Source organism: Rutidosis leptorrhynchoides, chromosome 3 (genome assembly GCF_046630445.1).
Source record: "Rutidosis leptorrhynchoides isolate AG116_Rl617_1_P2 chromosome 3, CSIRO_AGI_Rlap_v1, whole genome shotgun sequence".
NCBI lineage: Eukaryota > Viridiplantae > Streptophyta > Magnoliopsida > Asterales > Asteraceae > Rutidosis > Rutidosis leptorrhynchoides.
Genome location: NC_092335.1, coordinates 498,300,045 through 498,321,441, shown reverse-complemented (window position 1 = coordinate 498,321,441; position 21,397 = coordinate 498,300,045).

The window sequence follows — 21,397 nt, the reverse complement described above, 5'->3', positions numbered from 1 at the left end:
CGTGTTGGTTTATCTTCCCTCTTGTCATGCGGCTTGGATTGTGTAACACCCGTTTTTCAGTTACACGTTATTTCGAGCATCATTCTAAATACGAGGCATGTAAGCGCATATTTAGATCCCAAATAAAATTATAGTTGATGTTCTAAAACCTTACCATTGGATAGTAAATCTCATTACGTTTCCAACGATATTTGGTTCATCAAAAACGGAGCTACGGTTTGAAAGTTACGACCAAAACAAGTTCAGTTTCAGGCTCAGTTCATTGGGACTCCGTCCAGACTTTGGGACGCCGTCCAAGAATGAAGGGTGGGACGCCGTCCGGCCATTTTGGACGCCGTCCAAAGTACCTGACAGGCCAGCAGCTGTATTTTAAAGGTTTTAAAAGAGGGTATTTGAGTCTTTTCACTTGGGGGTCGGTTTTGAGCCATTAAAACTGATCCACTCTCATTCTTATCCCCATTTCACCTTCTCAAACACTCTCATCAAACCCTAGTGAGAGAGAGAGGTTCTAGCGAGAGAGAGTTGGGGATTTGGAGAAGAAGAAGTGTGATTCGGGTTGGGTCTCAAGAGTTAAAGTTGTTCACCTCATTCACGGCTACGTGGTGGTAGTGTTGGTAAGCTCTAAATCCGAATTTCTTTGTTAATATTATTTTTTGAGTTAAAGTTTGTGCTAGTTAGAGTTATAACCCATTTATTGTGAAGTTTGGGGGGTTTTGGGGAAGATTCATGTATGTAAACCCGAATTGGTGACTTAGGGTTTCAATTGATGGAATTGTTAGTTTGGACCTTGTATGTGTTAGTTAAACCTTAGAACACTTGTGTTGACTTGATTTTTGGGTGTAAACCGTAATCTAGGTCAAAATGGGTCGAATGGGTATTTTGGGTCAAGTAAGCTTGATTCGGTGTCAAACTAAGTTATGGGTCAAGATTTGATGAACCAAGTATATAAATGTTTGATTCAAGTGTTAAATGGTATTTTGGAAAGTTAGTGACTAGCCGTTAGTGATTAAAGATGTTTTTGGGACTTATGTCAAAATGGGTTGACTTAGATGGGTTAAATTTGGTAATGACTTTAATTTTGGATTAATTGGATGATAAGCAATTTTGGTTAAGACCTAGATTGGTTTAAATGGTGTCAAATATAATTTTGGTTAAATTGTACTTGTTGGATGGGTCGGAATTACCACCCGTAGTGGTAATTGGTGAAGTCCACTTTATGTGTCTAAATGGGCGGTTTGTGGTGATAGGTGTAAACCCTTGGTTAAGGGTGTTGAAGTCGAATTCTCTCGTAGAGAATGTATGTTGATTGTTTGTATATCTATATGCGTATTATAGGTAAAAGGTTTGTTCGGTTGCTTTTGGAGGCGATTTACGTTTATGACTTGTACGGGCAATTCGAGGTGAGTGGAATAATTATATGTGTAGGTATATAATGTATCTATTTGTTGTAGCATGAAATGTGTAGTGTCGAGGTGCTAAGACACCATGTTTCACGTGAAGAGTGTAGCATCGAGGTGTTAAGATGCCACTCGGGTGTAGCATCGAGGTGTTAAGATGCCACCTAGGAGTGTAGTGTCGAGGTGTTAAGACACCACTCCGTAAAATAATGAGTGTTGCATCGAGGTGTTAAGATGCCACTCGGGGTGATGTGCCGAGGTGTTAAGGTGCCACCCTAGGGGTTAGTGGTGCGAGGTGTTAAGTGCCCTAACAGATGTTATGAACACCTATGGCATTTTCGCGAGCGCCGTTCCCTTGTACTATTGGTTAACCATGGTTATTTGTGTTGTAGCGTAAGCATATTATATTTGTTCATATTATATATGCTTTTGTTATGCTAGCTTGATTATTGGAGGTTATAGCTTGTAATTGTGATGATAAGCTAATTGTGTTGCTAGCATGTATGCGGTATGTGAGTAAGTGTTTGCAAGTAGGTATATTATATATGTATGTGTATAATTATTGCATTCACTAAGCCTCGGCTTACCCCTCTCGTTGTTTACCTTTTTACAGGTATTGTGTTATTGATGCTAGCTAGTTGTTAGACTAGACGTGCAGGAGCGGTTGGGCTTGATGGGGTAGCTTTCGGATAATTGGACGCGGATGGGGGTTTTAGTAGTCCCTGGGATTATGCTCTTGGTATCGGGTTGGATTGTAGAGTTCTAATCCGTCTAAAGAGATAAATGGGTCGAAACTGCTACTTTATTTGTAAAACGGGTCATTGTGAGCCCGGGGTTGTAAAACTTGTTTTTATGGTGGCAATATCTTAGTTTTAATTAATATGTCATATTTTGAAAATGGTTTCGTTGAAAAGTGTCGGGGAGCGAGTTTTTCGCTCGCGTGTAAACAAAAAATGATCAGTACTTTTTAGTTCATTGGGACGCCGTCCCAAATCCTTGGAAGCCGTCCCAGTTGTAAAAGTTGGACGCCGTCCCGATTTCTGGACGCCGTCCAGATGGGCAGTCACAGAAATTTTTTTTGTGTCGTGTTTTTGGTAAATCAATGTTGGGTTGTTACAAGTGGTATCAGAGCCTAGTCTAAGGGAATTAGGTGACCTTGGAATAGGTGCCTAGTCTTAGACTTATTGACAGTGTTGCGTTATTTGCGAGACTTGTAGGAGTACGGGTCGGATTGAGATTTGTTAGTGCCTTAGAGTAGGTGACTAACTAGGACTAGTGCTTGTCCAATGTGGGATTATGTGGGGCCTTATTTTGTGAGTAAATTAGTGCCTTAGATTGTTAGTGCCTAAGATAAGTAGGCGAACGGGGACGTTGTTTTAGTGATAGTCACCTAGGCTGTAGGATGATGTGTTATTGCGGTGTACTTGTGTATATTTATTATTATGTTGTATATAGGTGTATATATACAGGTATCTTTTGTGCGGTATCCTAGGGATGAATCTATTGGGGAGATTCGTATGTTTGGCGGTTTTGAGTGATCAAGTTCACGGTAAGGACTCTGGTCATTTGGGTACTAGGAGTTATCGCGTGTTATTTTGTGTGAACGTTGCGTCAGTCCGGGTAAAGTACTTTGCGTGACCATGTGGAAATGGTAAGGTACGCATTTGTAATAGTGACGATCACCATTATTACGAAAGTGTATCTTGACATCAAGCATGACATGACGAGTACCGAACGGAGGAAACATGGCATGGTTGGGGTAGATTCGGGATAAATGAAGAATCTTTATTGGTTCCTAAGTGATAGTTGTCTCGGGTGATGTGCTTGTAGTCGCATCGGGTTTGTTGCGAGTCGTGAAGTGTTACGATGGATTCGGTTAGTTAAGTGAGTGAGCCAACTCACAAGTTTAGTGCGTGCTTAGCCACCCTAAGTAGTGGGTGCATTATTGAGATTATTATTGGTTTTAGTTACCCATCGTAACTAGGAAGATCAATTTACGTTTGCGTGTGTAAGACGAGGACTTGAATTCTGTAATGGAATGCGACAAGTCTAATGATTGTAGTTTTGAGTTACACTCGGTAGAGTGTGTGGTTAGAGAATCTTGTTAGGATTCTTGTTGTGAGTCACTTTGGAATTGGCGAATCGAGGAGTCTTCGGGTCGTTATACTCATGGGAGTGGGACCCGTGTAATGTTGATTGCGTTAGTGTGTTGTAGATTATAGGGCAACATTCCTAATGGAATATCCCTTGTAGTAGTGGTTTTATCGAGATGTAGAAGGGTGTAAGACTTGGTATCCCCGAGCATCTCCTTGTGTTAGATGAAGGGCCTCATTAGGCTATATCGTTTGGCCTTATGGAAACTGCGGGTAGCGTGTGATCGCTAGGAACTTTCGATAAGACAATAAACCGTAAGGTTGTCGGGTAGGTATGACTTCGGGTCATTATTATAGAGAGATGGGTGACATCGGGTGTATGGAACCTAAAGATCGATTTTCTAAAATTCATTTGATGGTGGTGGGAGTCTGCATGACACTGCGTCAGGTGCCTTTTTATACCTGCTAGTGTAATGTTCAACTCCGGTAGTGGTGTGATCACTTTGTGCTTAGGGTGCCCGTGAGATACCCTTGGAAGCATCGGAGATTATAATAGTGATCGACGGGTGATGGTAATTCGACGGTTGCGAAAGTCGAAGTGTAAGAGCATTGTGACGAATACTTCTTATGAAGTGACGGGTGAGCGAATCTTGTTGCTCTTAAGTGATAGACGGGTAGAGATGACCGGTGAGCCGGTGACGGACTTAATGGTCGGTTAGTCCGAAGGATATGATGAAGTGTTGACATTGTGGTGGACGCAATTATGGTGTCGGAATTGGTCACTCTTCTCCATGAGAGTGAGCAATTGTTGAAAAAGTTCGTTGCGTGGAAGGGCGGGTGATCTCGACTGAGATGCACGACTGAGTAAGCGGAGTGACATATGCCTAGACTTAGAGGCATATGTAGGACTTTGGTGGAGTTTGCTTTTTAAACAATTAAGGTAGTTAGTTATGAATTGTGGTATGAATGTGCGATGTCATCGCGTGTACAACGTCTCAAGTGATTGTGCCTGTCGGCTCTGAGAGCTTAAAGTGAATTTGTGGTGAATTGATGTTTATGACCAACGGTGACAATGGTCAGGTGTGACGTGGAATTTCAATTCCGCGGGATGTTATCATCTTGGCGGTGAGAATAGGGAGATAAATCCTAAGTGGGGGAGTTTTTACTGTCGCCCGAGGAAAACTCCAGTGGTGTTATGTATAGTGAAATGTCAGAGCGTACCGTGCTAAGCCTCAATAAGTATTCGGAGTTCCTAACGAGGAAGAATGACGGGTTGCTAATGTCGACTCGAGATCGTGCTTTACGATTGTGAGTTACAACTCTGGAATGTTATGCGTGAAGATTGTGATGATGGGATTGAAGAAAGTGTAAGACTTCCTATGTAAGGTGGTCGTGTAGTACCAATGTGCGGTATGAGACCAAATGTGAAGTTTGAGATCCCGGAGTGAGAGAATGAAGTGTAGTTGCGAGTGCTCCCGTAGTGAAAAATCTGGGTTGTCATGAAACCCGGACAGTATAATTGAATGAGAACGAGTTCGATATCGTGGCGAATATCGTATTTTCCCTGTCGGGAAATGCAATCGTGAAGATTGTCAGTGGATTATTCCACTTTATGGACGAATGTGAGGCGGAGAGTGTCGATTTTGACTGTCTCACATCGAGACACGCAGATGTTGTTTGTTTGCGAGAGTGTGCTCCCTAGTGATGCGACTGTTAGTTGCATTGAAATGTTGAGACCATCCTTAACGGACGGTCTAGGTTGGAAAGTTCACCCGGCGTGGTGAATATTTTTGTGAGTCGTGTGGAGAATTGCGGAAATTTTGTGATGATGATTCACCGTTGACGGGATTTTGGTATACGAATAGCTTCTATGCTAGTACTAGGAAGCCGTATTGTATGGTTCAGAGGAGAAACCTTATGACGATGTGTTGATGTTTCGTCTAATTCGTGGTGTATTATTGTCGTCCTGGATTAATCCAGTGACGTATAGTCGTGTGTGGATCGATCGGCAGGAAAGTGGTGCTTCTTAAGTGTTATTGCGGGGTTATTAAAATTTTTTCGTTGAAGGAATGATCCGGTGTAGAGCCGGAGGGAGTTTGGTTCTTGGCCTAAAGAATATTCAGGAATGATCGGTCGAGTAGTACGGTTATGAACCGAATGAGTACGAAATTTTAAGAAAGCATGAATCCTTCTCGATTTGGATTAATGTAAGACTTGGTTCGCGGCGTAGTGAATTTAGAAGATCGCATAGGGCGATATAGTTATGGATGACGCTTGTTGTGTGTTACAGCCGTGAGAACTTGAAGGAAAATGTGGTATTTTTCGTATTTCCTAAATGGAAATTCTGGACGTTGAGTGTATGAGATATCGTTTATTGCGGTAGTGCACGCTAGTGATCATTAGCGTGTGGTGGGATCTTAGAATTCACGGATGATGTTATGGATGACGGGCTTTGTTGTGTTTTGTAGGAATCGTGAGGTGTGACGACGATGGTTGCCGGTGAATTGTCCTTCTTTTAGGACGATTGTGAAGTACGGTTGTTGTATTATGATGCGTTAGTGCATGAAGCGAGGATTCGGATGAGTTTACTACTTGTGTGACTCCGCGTTGGAAGCGGAAATGTTCGTGGGAGAAGTGCTTAACTTCTACTGTTTGTGCGGATCACGAGGACGTGATCCAATTTAAGTGGGGGAGAGTTGTAACACCCGTTTTTCAGTTACACGTTATTTCGAGCGTTATTCGAAATACGAGGCATGTAAGCGTATATTTGGATCCCAAATAAAATTAGAGTTGATGTTCTAAAACCTTACCATTGGATAGTAAATCTCATTACGTTTTCAACGATATTTGGTTCATCAAAAACGGAGCTACGGTTTGAAAGTTACGACCAAAACAAGTTCAGTTTCAGGCTCAGTTCATTGGGACTCCGTCCAGACTTTGGGACGCCGTCCAAGAATGAAGGGTGGGACGCCGTCCGGCCATTTTGGACGCCGTCCAAAGTGCCTGACAGGCCATCAGCTATATTTTAAAGGTTTTAAAAGAGGGTATTTGAGTCTTTTCACTTGGGGGTCGGTTTTGAACCATTAAAACTGATCCACTCTCATTCTTATCCCCATTTCACCTTCTCAAACACTCTCATCAAACCCTAGTGAGAGAGAGAGGTTCTAGCGAGAGAGAGTTGGGGATTTGGAGAAGAAGAAGTGTGATTCGGGTCGGGTCTCAAGAGTTAAAGTTGTTCACCTCGTTCACGGCTATGTGGTGGTAGTGTTGGTAAGCTCTAAATCCGAATTTCTTTGTTAAGATTATTGTTTGAGTTAAAGTTTGTGCTAGTTAGAGTTATAACCCATTTATTGTGAAGTTTGGGGATTTTTGGGGAAGATTCATGTATGTAAACCCGAATTGGTGACTTAGGGTTTCAATTGATGGAATTGTTAGTTTGGACCTTGCATGTGTTAGTTAAACCTTAGAACACTTGTGTTGACTTGATTTTTGGGTGTAAACCCTAATCTAGGTCAAAATGGGTCGAATGGGTATTTTGGGTCAAGTTAGCTTGATTCGGTGTCAAACTAAGTTATGGGTCAAGATTTGATGAACCAAGTATATAAATGTTTGATTCAAGTGTTAAATGGTATTTTGGAAAGTTAGTCACTAGCCGTTAGTGATTAAAGATGTTTTTGGGACTTATGTCAAAATGGGTTGACTTAGATGGGTCAAATTTGGTAATGACTTTAATTTTGGATTAATTGGATGATAAGCAATTTTGGTTAAGACCTAGATTGGTTTAAATGGTGTCAAATATAATTTTGGTTAAATTGTACTTGTTGGATGGGTCGGAATTACCACCCGTAGTGGTAATTGGTGAAGTCCACTTTATGTGTCTAAATGGGCGGTTTGTGGTGATAGGTGTAAACCCTTGGTTAAGGGTGTTGAAGTCGAATTCTCTCGTAGAGAATGTATGTTGATTGTTTGTATATCTATATGCGTATTATAGGTAAAAGGTTTGTTCGGTTGCTTTTGGAGGCGATTTACGTTTATGACTTGTGCGGGCAATTCGAGGTGAGTGGAATAATTATATGTGTAGGTATATAATGTATCTATTTGTTGTAGCGTGAAATGTTTAGTGTCGAGGTGCTAAGACACCATGTTTCACGTGAAGAGTGTAGCATCGAGGTGTTAAGATGCCACTCGGGTGTAGCATCGAGGTGTTAAGATGCCACCTAGGAGTGTAGTGTCGAGGTGTTAAGACACCACTCCGTAAAATAATGAGTGTTGCATCGAGGTGTTAAGATGCCACTCGGGGTGATGTGCCGAGGTGTTAAGGTGCCACCCTAGGGGTTAGTGGTGCGAGGTGTTAAGTGCCCTAACGGATGTTATGAACACCGATGGCGTTTTCGCGAGCGCCGTTCCCTTGTACTATTGGTTAACCATGGTTATTTGTGTTGTAGCGTAAGCATATTATATTTGTTCATATTATATATGCTTTTGTTATGCTAGCTTGATTATTGGAGGTTATAGCTTGTAATTGTGATGATAAGCTAATTGTGTTGCTAGCATGTATGCGGTATGTGAGTAAGTGTTTGCAAGTAGGTATATTATATATGTATGTGTATAATTATTGCATTCACTAAGCCTCGGCTTACCCCTCTCGTTGTTTACCTTTTTACAGGTATTGTGTTATTGATGCTAGCTAGTTGTTAGACTAGACGTGCAGGAGCGGTTGGGCTTGATGGGGTAGCTTTCGGATAATTGGACGCGGATGGGGGTTTTAGTAGTCCCCGGGATTATGCTCTTGGTATCGGGTTGGGTTGTAGAGTTCTAATCCGTCTAAAGAGATAAATGGGTCGAAACTGCTACTTTATTTGTAAAACGGGTCATTGTGAGCCCGAGGTTGTAAAACTTGTTTTTATGGTGGCAATATCTTAGTTTTACTTAATATGTCATATTGTGAAAATGGTTTCGTTGAAAAGTGTCGGGGAGCGAGTTTTTCGCTCGCGTGTAAACAAAAACTGATCAGTACCTTTTTGTTCATTGGGACGCCGTCCCAAATCCTTGGACGCCGTCCCAGTTGTAAAGGCTGGACGCCGTCCCGATTTTTGGACGCCGTCCAGATGGGCAGTCACAGAAAATTTTTTTGTGTCGTGTTTTTGGTAAATCAATGTTGGGTTGTTACAGATTGCGAGGACGCAATCCGAATAAGTGGGGGAGAGTTGTAAGACCCAAATATTATCCTTGTATATAAGCGATGTTACGATACTCGAAGCGGGGTTTTGTAGTATATATTTAAAACATGGAAGAATTCTGAACTGGGGGAGTCGCGCGCCGCGCGGCTATATGGCGCACCGCGCCATCTGTCTGCGACAGATTCCCCTTTTCTTTTAATTAGATATTTTGAGGGCATTTTGGTAAAACTACTTTGGGACCCGAATTTAATGCCTTAGATCAGTTTGGGAGCCTCATTCACTCCATTCACAACCACCTTATCATATTCCATTCAAGTTTAGAGAGAGAGGACGTTCTAGAGTGAGAAAACTCCATTAAAGGAAGAAGGAAGTCGAATCGAGTCTTGGTGCGAGTTCTAAAGTCGTTCATCTAGTCGCTAGCTACGTGGTGATTGTGTTGGTAAGTTATAAAACCCAATTTCTTACTTTAATTATGTTTAAGGGTTAGGGTTGGGTTAGTGTTGCACACAAAACTCATTTGCTAGTAAATTTGGGGGTTTTGGGTGAATTTGGGTCATGTAGATTCAAAGATGACCAATTAGGGTTTTCAAAGTATTAAATTATGTTTATAAGCCTAAATTGGTTAGTTAATATACTAGCACACTTATATATATGTAAATGGGTGTAATGGCCTTGAAATCGGTCAAATGGGTCTTTAATGACCTAAGTGGTCTTGCTAGTGTGAAATTGAGTTAACCTTGTGATTTAAGAATGTAATAAGACCATAATTGGCTAGAGTTAGGGTTTTTGGTGAAGTTGACCCATTATTAGGGTTAATGGTGCAAAATGGGTTGAAATTGCACTTTGGGTCAAAATGGCTTTAGAATGGTGAAAGAATTGGTTGACCAACTTGAGTTGCATTTAATAATATGTATAATGTGATTAGGTACGTTACATTGAGGTTTCGCAAGCTCGGGTATCTTTTCACAAGACTTTGAGGTGAGTGGAATAATTATATGCGTAGGTATATAATGTATCTATTTGTTGTAGCTTGAAATGTGTAGTGTCGAGGTGTTAAGACACCACATTTCACGGGAAGAGTGTAGCATCGAGGTGTTAAGATGCCACTCGGGTGTAGCATCGAGGTGTTAAGATGCCACCAAGGAGTGTAGTGCCGAGGTGTTAAGACACCACTCTGTAAAATATGAGTGAAGCATCGAGGTGTTAAGATGCCACTCGGGGTGAAGTACCGAGGTGTTAAGGTGCCACCCTAGGGGTTAGTGGTGCGAGGTGTTAAGTGCCCTAACGGATGTTATGAACACCGATGGCGTTTTCGCGAGCGCCGTTCCCTTCTACGATTGGTTAACCATGGTTATTTATGTTGTAAGCATATTATATTATTCGAGTTATATTTATATGCGGTTGTTATGCTAGTTTGTGGTATTGGTGAATTATAGCTTGTTATTGTGACGATAAGTTAATTGTGTTTGCTAGCATTTTTGCGGTATTGTGTAAGTGTATGCAAGTAGGTATAATTATATATGTATTCGTATAATTATTGCATTCACTAAGCTTTGCTTACCCTCTCGTTGTTTACCATTTTTATAGGTTCGGTTGTGGACAAGGGTAAGGGCATTGTTTTGGATTAGAGATCCCGTCGTTGACTAGGGGACGCTTTTGGATGTGTTGACTTTTGGGAGTTTGACCGAGACGTGGGTAGTTTAATCCCAAACGCCATGCTCATAGTGTAGCTTGGTACTTAAACTTTTTGGTGGTCGAAACTCTTAAATTGTATTAAACTTGTATTTTGGGTCGTGTGGGTCCCGCTTGTAAAACATCATTTTTATGTTTGAATCGTGATAGTTTTACATATTTGAATGTGTGGTTAAAAGCGTGTCGTCTAAAAATGTCGGGAACTAGTCGATCTTTTTCGCATTTGAAACTTTCCGGACAGGCCTGAATGGCGCGCCGCGCCACTTCTCTATACAGCAATTTTTTTATTTATTTTGTATTTTCACGTGGTTTGGTCGCGGGTTGGTTTGGGTTGTTACACGTATACAAGGTTTTGACATATCATATCGACGCATCTATATATATTATTTGGAATAACCATAGACACTCTATATGCTGTAATGCACGAGTTCGCTATACAGGGTTGAGGTTGATTCTACAATAATATATATAGTTTGAGTTGTGATCGAGTCTGAGACATGTACACGGGTCACGATACTTGTTAATTAATTCGAATATTATATATTAAGCTATATATGAATTATTGGACTGTTAACTGTGAAATATCAACTGTGGACTACTAACATTGGACAATTAAAATGAATTAAAATACTGATTATAACATATGAAACTAAACAATTCTTCAAGTTTGCCACTTGATTTCATCTTAGACATCCTTTGTATCTTGACGATCACAATCAGCGTTTAATCATCTAAAAACCTTCGATATTCTTGAAAACCCTCGGTTTGATAACCGATGATCCAGATCCGTTAACTTTGAAAATGCTGACGAAGCAGCATGTTGTAGATGACCTAAATGGCCAAAAGTTTGATAATAAAAAATGGAATGTTGAGAACGCTCGATAGAAAATTTGGTACTGAAAAATGGTTTGAGCTAACCATGAAGGAGACTAAGGATAAATACAAGGACCAAACCCTATATTCAAAGAATCCAGGTAATTCTGGATCCGATGAAACCTTCAACGAATATCTTGCTCCTTACTCATGTTAAAATCTTGCGGAAAATCTTTCTTTATCAACCTTCGAACTTAGAAATTCCAAAATATCATCATAAATATCTTCGATATTTCTGAAGATATTTTCATAAATATTCTCGTCCGAAATTATATAACTCTTCGTGCTATCTGTATTCCATTATATTGGAAACTTCTGCAAAATCTAAGTATAAATTATGAATGAATTCTGGAGAAGTGTAGGAAATTGAAGCATGGGTTAATATAATATAATGACGCCTGGCCAACTTGATTGTACTACAGTAAGTCATGCTGAGTTTCTAATGGAACATGATAAAGGATCACAGCTCATACCTTTATCATGAACCATGTTACATAACTCTTTCATTCTACTTAACTTCTGAACATATCAAGAAAGTATATTCTTGATAGTGCTATCTTTAGTGATTCTGGTAAATTGACAAATCAAATCGTGCTATTATGTTTATTCTTGTGTAGAACATTAAGTTTATTCGAAACTCCATACTTACGAATTCTGGACCGTTACTCGCTTTAGTAGAGGTCTAGAAGATAATAAAAAGGCAAAGAGCTCCAAAATATAAGAGAAAATATAAAGTCCAATAACAACACGGAAATTACAAACCGTGTATATCAATGTTTATCGCAACATAAATATACGGGAGAATTAAAAACACTATAACCCCAAGGGTGAAGTAGAAGGAAACAGATTCCTCTGGTGGAAGTTGGAAAAGGAGAATGATTGTTGCGATAGTAAGGATAAGGACAAGGATTAGAAATGGATTAAGCATTTTCACAATCTTTTTGATGTATGAACTAAGAAAGAAAGTATAGGAATGGTAAGAATAATGGAACGGAATAGCTTAATTTATAATGAAAATATCAGACAGAGTAATCGAGGTAGATCACCGTATTTAGTTATAGAGATCTTAATTTTCTTACTCGCTGAAGAATCAAATCTTTTAGATTTCGAAGATTTTCTTTTAAATCCCTTGAATTCCGGAATTCAGCCAAGACAACGTCAAAAATCAAGACACACCTTATTTTCTAAATTCAACAGTGACTACTTCAAAAGTTAAATCTCTATCTCAATCTTTTGTGATAGCTTCACTCGTACTCTTCGAATAATCGATTTACTTTATCCGTATTACTTAGTGGTGAGAAAACTCTAACTTCCAACTCATATGCGTCATAAAAACATATTTATTGTTAGCAATGACCATCATAATCAAATTTCGGGACGAAATTTCTTTAACGGGTAGGTACTGTGACGACCCAGAAATTTTCGACCAAATTTAAACGTAATCTTTATTTGATTTTGACATTAGAAGCAAAGTCTAATTAACTGAATTTAAAAATTCTGAATTGTTGTTATGCAATCAATTAACCTTTGGCTAGTCCTGACGATTCACGAACAATTCATCGTAAATATATATATATATATATATATATATATATATATATATATATACATATATATATATATATATATATATATATATATATATATATATATATATATATAGTATTTTAAAATATATATATAGTTATAAAGCTTTGGATACATTATTTAAGAATACTCGTTTTATTTACTTAACAAAGTTAATAACAAATAATTTTATATAACAATGGTAAATTGACGTAATATATGAGTATTGTAATAAGAATAATTCACAAGTATTATATGTAGATATGACTACAAGTTATAACATAAATTATTATTATTGTCATTACTTTCATTATTATTATTATTATTATTATTATTATTAGTATTATTATTATTATTATTATTATTATTATTATTATTATTATTATTATTATTAGAAATTAAAAATAATATTATCATTAATGTTATTATTATCAATATATAGTATATAGATATAAATATGATATATATAGTTTGTTATTATTATTTTTATCATTTATTATTACTATTATCATTAAAAATCATTATTTTTATTAATATAATTATTAATATTATTAATTATTATTATTTAAAATTTATCATTTTCATGATCTTATCACTATATTTAATAGTAATAGTATTATTTTATTAATATTATTATTATAAATTTTACTAAATATATTAAAAGTATTATTATTATTATTATTTATATAATTATATTTATTAATTATTAATATTAATTATATATTATATATAAAATCAAGAGAACTCGTCCAAATTCAGTTGGACATCACTCTCAAACTGTAATCCAATTTTGTATGCTCTCCCTTAACTGGTTGCAAGATCAGATTCCATCCCAGAAACAAAACAAAATCGGTTATCAATCGTATTCCTCTTTTATTTTTATAATTTTATTTTCTGTCCTTGAGGAATATTTCTGTCGACTCAATTTGAGGGATAAAACCAACGAATCCAGTTGTAATTGATATCATCCAACCTCACATTATCATTTATCAATTACAAGAACCCTTTACAGCTTTTTATTTAATCAAATTTCAACAGAAAAAGTCGAAGAACACTGCAGGTACCCTGTACGTGAAATTCAAATTCAAAAGCTACATTTTTGAATCAAATTTCAAAAACTGTAAATGCAGTAATGTTTTAAATCTTCTAATCAAGCTAGCTGCAAAGATTCACGACCTAATTTCTCTTATTGAATCTTAATTTGAGAAGTCAAACTTTGTTTTAAAAAGTCAATGAAATTGTTCATCGCTAAATTCGAATTTAATTCGATGTTTTAAGGTCAATTGATGATCCATACAGTTCATAAAGAAGATTTGAAACCTTTTTCATTTAGAAGTCGTGATCTAAAACATCACAGAAACTGAGATTGATGTATGAGTTCAAACGAGTTCATGATAGTCTGTTACAGCTAAATTTCCTTTTATTATGTTTAAATTGATTTAATCAAGCTATGAGAGTCGGTTCTGTTGTTAATCAATCCTACTTTCAATCCTTAAATCGTTGTAACAAATGGTTCATCTTCGATTTACTTTTGAAGAAGAAGAAGACTATGAGGCACAAAATAAAACAGGATAAATGTATTTAGAATATAGGTTTAATCAGAAAAGAACGAGCAGAAGGATGGTTTAGTGAGTGTTCGGGTGAGCGAGGGGTCACGGGTTCGAGCCCGTTCCAGGGTTTTTCTTTTTACAAAAAGCTTATGAAGGGGTACACACTTTTATTTTATCTATAATTATTATTATTATTATTATTATTATTATTATTATTATTATTATTATTATTATTATTATTATTATTATTATTATTGTTGCCATTAATATGATTATTATTATTATTATTAGTAATATCATTATTATTATTGTTATAAGTATTATTATCATTATTAACATCATTAATGGAATCATAAATATTATTATTAATATTAAGTGTTATCATTATTTTATCATTACAAACATTATTTTAGTATTACTATAAATGCTATTTTTAACAAACAAATGATATATATATATATATATATATATATATATATATATATATATATATATATATATATATATATATATATATATATATTTTATATAAAGATATATTTAAAACATATAACATAACAGAGTTACCAGTTTTATATAAAAAATGAATATATGAGACATATATATATTATATGAATATAAAAATGATATAATTAGTAAATCATATATATATATATAAACTTATTCGATTACGTTTATGTGTATTAATATATATACAAATGATATAGGTTCATGAATCCAAGGCCAACCCTGCATTGTTTAGTTGTTCAATGTTGTTATATGTATTTTTACTACAAAATACAGTATGGTGAGTTTCATTTGCCCCCTTTCTAATTGCTTTTGCAATATATATTTTTGGGCTGAGAATACATGCGCTGCTTTTATAAATGCTTTACGAAATAGAGACAAGTGATTAAAAATGATATTCTACGGATTGATGTGCTAGGTAATTTAGTTATATGTTATAAGAGCATGTAAGCGCGAATCCTAAAGATATATCTATAGGGCTTAACACCCTCATCCTGTAGGCTGCACTAGACATAAGAGCTAGTGGGCGGATGTTTAGTACTTCGAGGATTATTTATACACTTGCGAGTGTACATATCCATCTTTGCGAAGATGACTTATTATATTATTGTTAAGGTTGGTTACCGAGGCCTCAACATAAGCAGAACGGTTTTATACACTTGCGAGTGTACATATATTTATAAACGGAAATCTTGTAGTCTATTAATATATTGGAATGATTGTTATGATAAACCTATGAACTCACCAACCTTTTGGTTGACACTTTTAAGCATGTTTATTCTCAGGTATGAAAGAAATCTTCCGCTGTGTATTTGCTCATTTTAAAGATATTACATGGAGTTATTCATGGCATATTTAGGACATCACCTCGCGATGGAACCAAATGTTGATGACTTCGTCCAGGAGGATTAGGACGGGTTGTTAAAAATACAATATGAGTTAGCTAGGATATGATTAATTTAGATTTGTTACCAATTTTCACGTAGCTACAATAAGCAAAATTATTCAATCTTGTTTTACCCATAACTTCTTCGTTTTAAATCCGTTTTGAGTGATTCAAGTTGCTATGGTTTCATATTGAACTTAAGTTTATGAATCTAAACAGAAAATGTATAAGTTTATAGTCGTAAATATAGGTTACAAGTTATTTTTGTAAAGGTAGTCATGTTAGTCGAAAGAACGACGTCTAGATGACCATTTTGGAAAACATACTTCCACTTTGAGTTTAACCACGATTTTTGGATATAGTTTCATGTTCATAAGAAAAATCATTTTCCCAGAAGAAAAACTTTTAAATCAAAGTTTATCATAGTTTTTAATTAACTAACCCAAAACAGCCCGCGGTGTTACTACGACGGTGTATATCCGGTTTTACGGTGTTTTTCTTGTTTTCAGGTTTTAAATCATTAAGTTAGCATATCATATAGATATAGAACATATGTTTAGTTTATTTTAAAAGTCAAGTTAGAAGGATTAACTTTTGTTTGCGAACAAGTTTAGAATTAACTAAACTATGTTCTAGTGATTACAAGTTTAAACCTTCGAATAAGGTAGTTTTATATATATGAATTGAATGATGTTATGAACATCATTACTACCTCAGGTTTTATGGATAAATCTACTGGAAATGAGAAAAATAGATCTAGCTTCAAAGGATCCTTGGATGGCTTGAAAGTTCTTGAAGCAAAATCATGACACGAAAACAAGTTCAAGTAAGATTTCCACTCGAAATAAGATTGTTAAAGTTATAGAAATTGAATCAAAGTTTGAATATGAGTATTACCTTATATTAGAAAGATATCTTACTGTAAATAAGAAAGATTTCTTGAGGTTGGATGATCACTCAAAGTGGATTTGCAAGATTGGAAGTAAGCTAGCAAACTTGGAAGTGTTGTTGGTGTGTTCTTGAGTAGTTGTTTTATAACTTGGTTCATGTATGGATTAATGAACTAGATTGAGTTAGATTTTGATGAAGATGATGAAGAACACTTAGAACAATGGAAGAACACTTGAGAGAGAGTAGTTTGATGCATGTAAGTTACAAAATGAAAGTGTTTGTGTGTGTGTTCATTCACGTGAAGTATGGTGTCACCATATAGGCTCCATTAGTTTGTAATTTTGTGTAATAATTCATGCTAGTTGCCAAATTATGGTTCCCACATGGTTAGGTAACTCACATGGGCTGCTAAGAGCTGATCATTGGAGTGTATATACCAATAGTACATACATATAGAAGCTGTGTATTGTACGAGTACGAATACAGGTGTATACGAGTAAAATTGTTGATGAAAATGAATGAGGATGTAATTGTAAGCATTTTTGTTAAGTAGAAGTACTTTGATAAGTGTCTTGAAGTCTTTCAAAAGTGTATGAATACATATTAAAACACTACATGTATATACATTTTAACTGAGTCGTTAAGTCATCGTTAGTCGTTACATGTAAGTGTTGTTTGAAACATTTAGGTTAACGATCTTGTTAAATGTTGTTAACCCATTGTTTATTATATCTAAAGAGATGTTAAATTATTACATTATCATGATATTATGATGTATTAATATACCTTAATATGATATATATATATATATATATATATATATATATATATATATATATATACATTTAAATGTTGTTACAACGATAATCGTTACATATATGCCTCGTTTCGAAATCCTTAAGTTAGTAGTCTTTTTTTTACATATGTAGTTCACTGTTAATGTACTTAATGATATGTTTACTTATCATAATATCATGTTAACTATATATATATATATATATATATATATATATATATATATATATATATATATATATATATATATATATATATATATATATATATATATATATATATATATATATCCATATATATGACATCATATAGTTTTTACAAGTTTTAACATTCGTGAATCACCGGTCAACTTGGGTGGTCAATTGTCTATATGAAACCTATTTCAATTAATCAAGTCTTAACAAGTTTGATTACTTAACATGTTGGAAACACTTAATCATATAAATATCAATTTCATTTAATATATATAAACATGGAAAAGTTCGGGTCACTACAAACCACAACATTTCTTTTCCAGCTTCTGCGGCAGCAATATACTCTGCTTCAGTTGTGGATAATGCAACACACTTCTGTAGTCTTGACTGAAGTAGATTTCCTACTATCAGGATCTCCGGCCATATCCACATCTGTATAGCCTTCCAATATTGGATCAGCTCCCCCGTAACAAAGACATAGATTCGTTGTACCCTTAAGATATCTGAGAATCCATTTTACCGCATTCCAATGCTCTTTCCCAGGGTTGGAGAGAAAACGACTCATCGTTCCCGCTGCATGAGCAATATCGGGCCTTGTACACACCATTGCATACATTAAACTTCCAACTGCTGAAGAATATGGTACTGAAGACATCTCCCCGATCTCTTCCTTGGATGAGGGACAAGAACTCATACTTAACTTGAAATGGTTGGCTAATGGAATGCTAACAGGTTTGGCATTGTTCATATTGAAACGTGAAAGAACTCGTTCAATATACTTCTCTTGAGATAACCATAACCTTTTATTCTTTCTGTCTCGGGTTATCTGCATTCCCAAAATCTGTTGAGCCTGTCCTAAGTCTTTCATGTCAAAAGACTTCGAGAGTTCCTTCTTCAGCTGGTTAATCTTCGTTGCGTCTTTCCCTACGATCAAAATATCGTCTACATATAGTAGAAGAGCAACGAAATTTCTTTCAGAAAACTTCTGAATGTAGACACACTCATCTGCTGCAGTTTTCTTATACCCTTGACTCACCATGCACGAGTCAAACTTCTTGTACCACTGCCCAGTGCCTGCTTCAAACCATATAAACTTTTCTTCAGCTTGCATACGAGGTTATTGATAATGCTAAAAACGAACATATATTTCATAGCATTATCCTTCAAGAAAGACAAGCTTTTGGTTGCAATTGTTCTATTTACAAGTAATATTCGTTTAAATAATAAAATGTGAAGGCAAAAGACAGATTCGACGATTTGAAGACGCAAACGACCAAAAAGCTAAAAAGTACAAAGTACAATCCAAGTGATTCAATTTATTGATGAGAAACGTCTAAAAGTTACAAGAGTACGAGCCGCAAAACGCAAAGTACAAGATATTAAATCGTACGAAAGGACGTTCGAAAATCCGGAACCGGGACATGAACCAACTATCAACGCACAACTCAACGGAGCTAAAATTACAAGTCAACAATACACAAGAATATAATATAATATATAATTAATTATATAAATTATATATATTATATTATATATATTAAATAATCGAGCAGACCATGTTTTAATTGACAATGTGAGCTGGTACAGCTGGCCATGCGATCGCATGACCAGGTAGTGTTAATATCATGCGATCGCATGAAGGCCTGTAGCTGACCAAGTCCTATAAATTGCAACTATTTCGGACGAGTTTATTACAAAAAATATAATTCAATCTCTCTCACTCTCAATATATATTTATATTTATATTTTAATTTTAATTTTAATTTTAATTTTAATTTTAATTTTAATTTTAATTTTAAGTTAATAATAATAAGGTTATAGTGGCAAATGTTTTAAGTTTGTAAGTCAAAATTCTGTCTGTGTAACACTACGCGATTAATACTCATTGTAAGTTATGTTCAACCTTTTTAAATTAATGTCTCGTAGCTAAGTTATTATTATGCTTATTTAAATCGAATTAATCGTGATGTTGGGCTAAATATTAAAGACGGGGTTATTGGGCTTTGTACCATAATTGGGGTTTGGACAAAAGACTGACACTTGTAGAAATTGGACTATGGACTATTAATGGGCTTTATATTTGTTTAACTGAATGATAGTTCGTTAATTTAATATAGAGATTTACAATTTGACGTATCTATAAATAACCATATACACTCGATCGGACACGATGGGCGGGATATTTATAAATACGAATAATTGTTCATTTAACCGGACACGGGGATGGATTAATAGTCAATGGACTCATTAAAACAGGGGTGGATTACATACAAGGACACTTGGTGTAATTGATAATAAAGTATTAAAACCTTGGATTGCACACAGTCGATAACTTGGTGTAATCATTAACAATGTATTAAACCTTATTACAGTTTAAGTCCCCAATTAGTTGGAATAATTGACTTTGGATATAAGGATAATTTGACGAGGACACTCGCACTTTATATTTATGACTGATGGACTGTTATGGACGAAAACCGTATGGACATATCAAATAATCCAGGACAAAGGATAATTAACCCATGGTAATAAACTAAAATCAATACGTCAAACATCATGATTACAGAAGTTTAAATAAACATAATTCCTTTATTTTATATCTTATCGCATTTTTAATTATCGTACTTTTAATTATTGCAATTTTATTTATTGTCATTTTATTTATCGCACTTTAAATTATAGCACTTTTATTATCGTTATTTACTTTACGCTTTAAATTAAGTTGTATTTATATTTAATATTTTATATTAGGTTTTAATTGCGACTTAAGACATAAAATCGTCAAACCAGTCATTAAACGGTAAAACCCCCTTTTTAATAATAATAATAATAATACTTATATATATATATATATATATATATATATATATATATATATATATATATATATATATATATATATATATATATATATATATATAGTTTAAAAATATAGCGTTAAACTTGGCTAGCTCCCTGCGGAACGAACCGGACTTACTAAAAACTACACTACTGTACGATTAGGTACACTCCCTATAGTGTTGTAGCAATGTTTAGGTATATCCACTCTATAAATAAATAAATAACTTGTGTAAAATTGTATCGTTTTTAATAGTATTTGGTAGTAAAAATAATAACTATTTCGTACACACCTCGCATATCAATCAAGTATTTTTGGTGCCGCTGCCGGGGAACTCAACAACGCCGAAAAGCAAAACGCTATAATAAAAATATTATGTTTTTAATCCATTTTTGTAAAAAAATATATAAGTTTAAAAATATAAAAACAAAAAAATATATATATATATTTCTATATTTAAATTAAAAAGTTAATATTTTTATTTTTCTTTTGTTAAAATTTAAGATTAATAAGTAATTTTTTTATAAATTTTTATTACATATTTATTTTTTATATAAATTAAAAACAGAAATTTAAAAATCAGAAAAAAAATAAATAAAAAGTAATCGGGCTTGGAAACTGTAGCAGCCCAATTTGTGATCTGAACCTCTGGGCCATGCGACCGCATGAACGGGTAGGCAAAAATACATGCGACCGCATAAGAGGGCTGACAGGCTGAACCTCGGACGAAATAATTATGGATTAGGGTTTTTTATTTTATTTTATTTTCTTTAACCTAATTAGGGTTTAATATATATATATATATATATATATATATATATATATATATATATATATATATATATATATATATATATATATATATATATATATATATATATATATATATATAGTTTAGTTTTAATTTGTAATTTTAAGTTTAAATATAGTTATT